Here is an 8,525-nt window from a genome sequence, read left to right on the forward strand (position 1 = left end):
TTTAAGCAATAATTCAGACAAAGCTGTGGAAGCCATACTTACCAGATTTAAAGAAGACACAATAGCTGGTCAAATTAAAAAAGGTCTCAAGAAGCTAAAAATAACAGGTGATATTTTCTAAGCACTTAATGTAAGCCAAGCTCTGGGTTTAATGCTCTCCACACATGATCTTATTTAATGCCCATGATAGTCCTACAATGTAAGAACATTATCTCCCTTTCCAAGATGGGGAAACAAACTTTGAGAGATTAAGTACAGAGCTGGTAAATGATACCACTGGGATGTGAACCTGGACTCTGTGGTCCTGAGCACTATGCTGAGGTGGCCTTGTGTCCAGGTTTGTCCCGGACAGCCCTGGTTGTGCCTGTTGTCTCTATGTGATTATTAATAACAATGATAGCACTCCTCTCACTTTCAAAGGTGTCCTGATTTGGATGATAAATTATGTGGTCACTTTAGTGATTCTGCCTAGTCTAAAATGGACAAGGTAAGGTTTAGAGGAAATCAGTGTACAGCGCCATACATCAGAAGTTCAAATATGGAAAATTCCATGGATTTTTTAAAATTATGTTACATTGAGACAATAGTATGATGAGGCTGTAAAAATGGCATTGGAAACTTACATGTCATCATTAGTAGGTGTGGTGAGTCCAGAACAAGGTATGGATGGTTCCATAGTACTTGATGGTGGACAGGCCATATTTAGATTGTTGAGATGTCTTCAAGGAACCATATTTGCATAGGGATGACCACAAACTGGAGCACATCCAGAGGACGATGTGCTAGTGCAGTATCAGGAGACTGAATTATATGAGGACTGGGTGAGGATCATTCAAAGGGATGCTTTGCCTGGAGTCAAGCAGATTTTAGGGACACGTATGCTGTCCTCATATGTCCCAGTGGCTGCCATGTGGGGGAGGGATCAAGCTGATGCCAGGGACTCCAGATGGCAGATCCAGGACTAGGTGGAATGACAAGGAAACAGATTCCAGCTCAATTTCAGGAAGAACTTTCTAACAATCTGAGCTGTCTGACAATATGCCTGCTTCGCAGAGGATGGAGCAGCCGGTCCCTGGTCATGTTCAAGCCAAGTCAGGCTAGAGACCTTCAAGCCTGTCCCTGGTCATGTTCAAGCCTAGTCAGAGACATAGTGGTAGCATGTACCCTGGGACTGGGGTCGAATTAGATGACCTCTATGCTTCCTTCTTAAATTCCATGGTTCCAAAAACAGGGATAGAAACAGATTGCTGACACAGACAGGGCACAGAATTTATTCAGGCTGTGAGTAGACAACCAATCACAGCCTGGATTTTTTTTTAAAAAGGCAAGTAGACAGTGCCTTAATCTGTACTTTGAGTGGCCCATGGTCCCTAACCAGCTCTGGGTTATTAGACCTGCTAAGGCAGGCTAGGGGCTTGAATGAAGCTAGTCAGGAATGATCCTGTTAGTGGGACCAGGAGTTGGGGATTGTGCCTTAGCCAGACAGAAGAGCTCTTGCATCTGCAGGGCCCAGGAAAGCAGAGGGGAGGTCATCTGTCCAGCCCTTGAACAGGAATAGGGAAAAAAGAAGTAGAACCAACCCCTTCATGTACCAGATTAGAGAGAGCTGAGTGTTTCTAGTGCCTTCTTTGTGCCAGCCTTCATAGTTGCCAGGTCTCAGATTTCTTACCCAGAACAAAGGAGTGTCTGCATTCACCCACAACTCAGTGAAAGGCACTGTGCTTCTGGCTGAAGATAAGGGGTGACAAGGCAGAATTTGAAATTAGGATGTTTCTCATGTAAGTAACAACAACAAACCAAGCCAAATCTTCAAACTGGTTTAATATAAAGTGATTTTTTTATGGTCCACGGAACTGACAAGTCTAGAGGTAGCTCTAGTTTCAGGCAATGCTTGCTTGATCTAGGAGCTCAAACCAGGAGTCCGTTTCTTTCTCCCTATTTCGTAGCTCTTCTTGACTCCATTGCTGGCCAGACTCCCCCACTGTAAACCTCATCAGTCCTCGGTGACTGCCAGTATCCTGCGAGGTTATCCGTCCAGTAGGGGAAAAAGGTCGGGGTGCATCATTTCCAGCCGGAGCCCTGAGGTTCAGCCTGATTGGGCCTTCCTAAGTCACGTGTCAGCCCTGAGCCTATCACTGCGGCTGGGAGAATGAAGGGAGGGGATGCCGTTCGTTTAAGCTCCACAGCTGAAGCTGGGCAGTGGTGTCAATCCCGCACAAATCACATGGCTAAAATAGGGAGGGAGGTTTCCCAAAGGAAATCTGACAAACCGTTGCTCAGAGGCGGGGGATTAAATGTTGAGCTGCAAACAACAGGTGCCCCACAGGCATGGTCCCTGATCTCAGGGGGTATCTATAGAAGAACCAGGTAATCGTGACTCCAAGGTGGTATTCTCCTATCATAGAGGAAATCCTGGGTGCCCGGAGAGCAGAGAAACACCTAACCCAGACAGGAAATGAGGTGGTTAGGGAAGTCTTCCTGGAGGAGGTGGCATCTACACTGAGACCGGAAGTGTGAATAGGCTTTAATTAGGTGATAAGAGAGAAAGAGTGTTGTAGGTAGAGGCGCAAGCGTGACCTAAACCAGTAGGCGAGAGCATCACAAGTTCAGGGACCGGAAGGAACTCAGTGTGGCAGGAGGGAGCAAGGAATCCTGGGAGGCAGTGCTGTTGCTGTCCATGGTACCGGAGAAAGGAGCTGAGGCTAAATGGAGGGCTGGGAGCTTCGTTCGTTCATAAGTCTGCAGCCAGCTGCAGCACTAGAGACTGAGCACTCTCTGCATTGGCGGGGGGGTGGGGGAGAGCGGGGGGGGGGCAGCCCTGGCTCGTTCTCCCACTGTCCCCGAGAGACAGCCCAGAACCCTGAGGGAGGAGGCCACAGAGTGGGTAAGTGGGTGAGGAGAGCAGAGGCCCAGCGCTGTCCAAGTTTTAGCCCCGTCTCTGGAGAGCCCCAAGCTAAATGTCACAGTTTTGCCTAAAGCTGGCTTGAGATTAAATAAATGTCTGTTAAGTTATAGACTGAGGTACTCCCTGCATTAATATTTTTCATTGGATCTTGAGGCGTGAAAGAGGATTCTTCGGAGAAAAGGTTTTGATCCCAGCCTGTACGTCAGGATTTCCCAGGGAGCCGGGTCAGCAATGGTCTTGGTGGCAGGGCCCCAGCCCTGCGGGTGTTCCTGTGCTGCCCCATGGCTTTCTCGCTGGGGAGACAATATACCTTGGTGGTGACAGCGTGGAGTCAGACAGCCCTGGGTTTAGACCTCAGCTCTCCCTTTTACCGTGTGATCTCCAGGAAGTTTCCTGACTTTGCCAAGCCCCGGTGTCCTTCTCTGTAAAATGAGGATGAGAGTACCTACCTCATGGGATCTTCATGAGAATTAAATGAAATTATGTTTCTAAATTGCCTACAGTCTCATAAACCCCCAAATGGAAAATATTATTCTTACTGTGTTAGAGATGATTTCATCTTTACCTACATTCAAATGTTATTCATTCATTCATTCATTCATTCATTCTGGCAACATTTACTGAGAATCTCCTAAATTCCAGGCACTGGGAACATAGCTGTGAATGAAATAGATTAAAATCCTTGCCCTCATGGATCTTACCTTCTAGTCAGGAAGATGGACAATAGACAAATACAAAACATACCATTTTGGACAGTGATAAGTGGTCTGAGGAAAATAAAGTAAAATGAAGGGGAAAGGGGAAGCTACAGGGGGATATTTTTGATGGGGGTGGTCAGGAAAAGCCCCACTGAGGTTGTGACAGCTGAGCAGAGACCCGAAGGATGGGCAAGAAGAGGACGTCGGAAGTGCTTGAGGCAGGAGAAACAGCTAGTGCAAAGGGGAGGAATGGGTTTGGTATTTTCCAGGGAGAGCAAGAAGCTCCTGTGGCTACAGCAGCATGAGTCAGGTGGGTGGTGGGATGGGTGGTGGGAGAGCTAGACAGAGGCGAGAACTTGAAATGCGGTTGTTGTTTTAAGATGTGATGGAGGGTTTACAAGCAGAGGCTAGTAGGATACTCTCACCTACATTTTATAAGGACCATTCTGGAGGCTACAGGGGAAATTGACTGGGAGGTGTAGTCCAGGTGACTAGCAAAGTGTGTGCGTGCCTTTGTTCTATTCTTGGGATAGTAGGCAACCTCTGAGATGCCCCCAATGATCCTCACCTCCTGGTATTCACACTCTTTTGTAAACCCCTCCCCTTGAGTGTAGCTGGACATAACGACTCCCTTCCATCAAATATAATATGGCAAAAATGACAGCGTATTACTTCTAAGATCAGGGTATAAGAAGACTGTGACTTCTGTCTTGTTCACGCTCTTGTTGGCTTGCTGTGTTTCGAGCTCCAAGTGGCAAGGAGCTGCTGTCTTCAGCTAACAGCCAGTGAGGACCTGAAACCTGCCAATAACACCTGAGTGATCTTGGAAGTGGGTCCTCTTCTAGCTGAGCCTTGGGATAACTGCAGCTCTGGCCAACATCTTCACTGCAACCTTGAGGGGGACCCTGAGCCAGAGGGACCCAGCCAAGCCACATGTAGATTCCTGGCCCACAGCAACTATGAGATAATAAAAATCTGTCGTTTTAAGTCACTGAGTTTTGGGGTGATTTGTTACACAGCAAGCTATAACTGATACATTTGGTATGAGTTAATAAAATACAAACCCAGGGTAGCCAATCAGAGGTGTAAGAATTACAAAGAATCACCGTGAGTTCTTCCCTCAGATATGTCACGGCTCACTGACCTCTTTCCGATCTTTAATCAATGTCATCTTATCACTGAGGATTTCTTGGCCACTCTGTAGAAATGACAGCCACCCACCTCCACACCCTCCCGTCTCCATCTGACACACTGTAGACTTTACAGATATTTTGTTTATGCCTCTCTCCGCCCCTACCCCCAGCACCTTGAGAATGTAGGTTGCACAGATGCAAAGACTTTGGGCTCTTTTGATCACCACTGCATTCCCAGGGCCTGGAATCATGTATCACACTGGGAAAGTAGTAGGTGCTCAGAAATATCTGTTCCCACATGTACTTCTGTGCTTGAGCAGTGAAGGCAGGAACCAAGGAATGACTAAGTTGGCTAGAGACTGTATTATTCTGTTCAGCAGCACTCCGCTTACACACAGAACAAAGAGCATCAATCAAAGCCTACCGCAGTGTCTGGGAGGCAGTGAGAATTCCAGAACACAGAACATGAGCAGCACGAGGGCACGTGCAGATGAGGGCATGAAAGGGAAGCAGGAGTGGAGGGCAGACATCGCCGCACTGAACAAAGCGCTCTTCTGCTGTGTGTCAGCCTGCCACATCGGGGCCTTGCCCACCTTCACCGTGGCTCAATGGAATCAGTCCTAGAGTCCCTCCACCGGCTAAGCAGGAGTTATTTGGTGTTGTGGCATCTAAAGCGTCTTTGAACCGGATACTCTGTTCTGCGGTTTTTATTGCTTTACCTAAGCCCTCTTCCTCCCAATTTCACATAAAAAAAAAAAAAACAACCAGCTCTTCCTTTTTTGAAATAATGTAGGGAGAGAGGAAAAGGAAGAAGTTAGGCTGGGAGAGTGAGGCATGTCCCAGTGGGGAGCCCACTAGGGAGCAGAGCTTCACACTCTTAATTGTGGCCTTTTGATTGCACTTTGCTGGCTTCCGTTTGGGGGAATGAACATGATGACTTTTCCTCCATTCACAAGCCTGGGAAACTTTTCTGTATACTCCTGAAAAACCCAATTTCCCCCATCCCACAGCATCTGTTTCAGGGAAGGTTGCTGCCAGCCTATAGAGTGTGTAAATTCTAAAAGGATATCCCTTCTGTGTGGACACACTCCACTAGCAGATGGCTTAGTGGAAAACTGTTGCTTTTGTGCAAAGAAAAGGCATCCCTTCCTGCAGGACTGGAACTCAGCCCTACCCCTACTTGCCTCCTTAGCTGGGCACCTTTGCACAGTGTATAAACTCGCGTCCATACACAGCGGCTGTCTCCAAGTCCTTTCTTGTCCTCATCTACAAATGTGAAGTATATGTAAAGAGTAAAACCCTAAACCAACCGCAGCCAAAGGGGCTGTTGAATGGGGTTGTTCAAGACGTGTCCAAATCTACATTTCTTTCATATTCAGTCTGGAAGTAATTCTTTTTATATATATATATATACATACACATATATATACATTAAGATTATATTTATTTATTTGACAGAGAGATAAAGCCAGAGAGCACAAGCAGGGAGTGGCAGATGGCAGAGTGAGAGGGAGAAGGAGGCACTCGCCTGAGCAGGGAGCCCGGTGCGGGGCTCAATCCCAGGACCCCGGGATCATGACCTGAGCCGAAGGCAGATGCTTAACCGACTGAGCCACCCAGGTGCCCCAGTCTGGAAGTAATTCTTGATACCAAGAATCCCAGTTCCCAGCCCAGCCCACCATAGAAATAGCCAAGCAGAGGCAAGCAGACGCTGATGAAGGAACAAGAAGAGCGTGTTGCAAGTAGAGAAAAGAGCCATTTGTGGGTTATAAATAACCAACAGTAGGCATTTTGCAGAACAGAGTGGAAAAGGCAGCCTCCCTAGATATCAATTGATATAACCTTTGTTATTTAAAATCTGAACTTTAAAAAATGAATAGCAATGCTTTGATTAAAATTATAAATGAGGAAAAAAATCTGAACACCGAGAGATTACAGATCTAGAGATTGAGAATTCTCTGCAGTTAATAACAAGAGCCTTGACAGAAGAAGCAGTCACCTGAACCTGGACCAATATGAGCCAAGAATCAGGTGGGACAGAAGAAACAAATCAGCTTCTTGGAGCTAGATAACGTAAAATCAAGGGATTCATCAGTTCCTCACTTTGGATGATTTGGAAGTCAACATCAGAACCCAGGTGCAGTTTCCCCGGTTAACAGTGCAGTAAATTTTAGATAGTTCTCATTACATAATGTGAGACTCAGCCATTCTCAATTAACCTTGGTCTTATCTTTATTGAAGTCTAAATTAAGGAGCACTTCTAAGTACCTTCATAAATGGAATCTGACGGGGAGAAGAGCCCTACCTAACTACTGCTGACGGGATGCCAGTGTCCAGAGTAGGCAGGGCAGGTAATGCAGCCTCCCTCAGGGAATGCTGCCTTCCCTAGCCTTCTCCCCGTCCAGGAGGGCTGCACATTAAAATGACACTGCCTGTGGCTACTGGCCAGGCTGCCTTTCTGGCAGCCATCTGAGTGACAGAGTTTCTTTCAAGCTGCCTTTGTGTACACCACCTCATGGCATCAATAACCCAGCACATTCCTGCGTGTGCCTTGTGGCTAGCCTTGGGCAACCGTGCAATGCTCCCTCTCTGCTGCAGACCCAGCTTCCCACGGCGGGTCTGTCTTTGCCTGGTCTCAACCCCCTAGCGTCCGTGGGGGGTTAGGTGGGGGGCAGAAGGCAGGGATGAATAAAATTGAAGTAAAAACCATTTGTTTCTAAAAAGGAGAAGGCAGAACCAACTTGCAGCAACTTATTTTCCTCCTGATGAAATTGGACTTTGGCTGTCTTTCCACGTTCCTTTCAAAGCCTTGCCGTTACCTCCCCCAGTCTGTTGATAATGTCCCCCTTCACTCCCATCTCACAAACCTCCTTTGAGGGCTCAAACCCCAGGCTTTGGCTTGTTTATCTTCAGAGGGCTCTATGCCTTCAAATTATTCTTTATCTCCATTCCATTTTATTATGCCATGTGGGGAAAGCAATCTGATTAAATTCCAAAACCCTCACCATGGTGATTGGTGAGATTTATTTCAATTAGTCATAAGCACTTCTGGCCAGCAGCATGAAACAGTTTTTTCCCCCCCAAGTGGGCTCCATGCCCAGCATGAAGCCCAACACAGGGCTTGAACTCACAAACCTGAGATCTAGACCTGAGCTGCGATCGAGTCAGACGCTTAACCGACTGAGCCACCCAGGCAATGCCAGCATGAAGCCCTTCTATACGCTGTACAATGTTGGGTGTGGTATCACTGCATTGTTCTTGTTATTTTATGTATTATTGAAAATAATTCCCTTTTTAGACTATAGTTTGTAGGAGTCTTGCTTCTCACTGTTCCTCTTTTCCTCTCTTCTCTCTGCTTCTGAGTGTTTCTCTTTTGAAATAAATTACTCCATGTAGATTTCTCTTTTGACATTTATTCTATCACAGAGGGGGTCGCTATCACTTTTGACTTCCAGAGGTTCCTAGAATTAGGTTTTGGGACCAAGTCCTGCCTCCCCTTACATTTTTGTTGTTGTTTGTTCCGTTTCGTTTCAAATGATTGAATAGCTCAGCCCTCGTTTTCTAGCTGTATCTTTTTTTCCTTTTAACATTTAAAAAAATTGTGTAGAAAACACATACCATAAAACTTATCATTGTAATTATCTTTAAATGCACAACTCAGTAGTATCAACTATATTCATGAATTTGTGCAACTGATCCCTAGAACTTTTCTTGCAACACTGAAAATCCATACCCATTAAACAGCAACTCCCCATTCTCCCCCTCCCTCCCCTCCAGCCTCTGGTGACC

Source organism: Callorhinus ursinus, unplaced genomic scaffold, assembly GCF_003265705.2.
Source record: "Callorhinus ursinus isolate GAN/ISIS: 27379988/994484 unplaced genomic scaffold, GSC_fseal_2.0 scaffold9, whole genome shotgun sequence".
Classification (NCBI taxonomy): Eukaryota; Metazoa; Chordata; class Mammalia; order Carnivora; family Otariidae; genus Callorhinus; species Callorhinus ursinus.